The following is a 287-nucleotide window of genomic DNA, read 5'->3' on the forward strand; positions in this document are numbered from 1 at the left end:
CCCGGAGGTCCCCGCAGCAGGGACGGGACAGGGACAGGAGGTCAGCGCTGGGCAGGGGCCAGTGGCCGCCCTGGGCAATGCTGCAGTCCTGGGCTGGGGCAGGTCGGGAGCCCTGGTGAGGCCGGGCCGGGCTGTGAAGGTGGTGGGTGCCCTCAGGGCCCTGCAGCGGTTCTTTGGGTTTAAGCAATGAACTTATACTTGGTTTTATCAAGAGTTTTAATTTTCCTGGAAATGAAACTGGCATTTCCCCCCCCCCCCCAAGAAAAACCCAAAATGTGAAAGGGTTT

The 287-nt window shown here is 59.9% G+C and overlaps 1 protein-coding gene across 1 annotated transcript in view; it reads left to right on the plus strand.

The window, feature by feature from the left end:
• Positions 1-287, plus strand: part of LOC104407486 (slit homolog 3 protein-like) — a gene marked incomplete at its 5' end in the record, with an annotated part of 141439 nt that overhangs the window by 21426 nt on the left and 119726 nt on the right. The gene's annotated exons all lie outside the window — the stretch shown is intronic.

Source organism: Nestor notabilis, unplaced genomic scaffold (assembly GCF_000696875.1).
Source record: "Nestor notabilis isolate BGI_N333 unplaced genomic scaffold, ASM69687v1 scaffold4396, whole genome shotgun sequence".
NCBI classification, from domain to species: Eukaryota; Metazoa; Chordata; class Aves; order Psittaciformes; family Psittacidae; genus Nestor; species Nestor notabilis.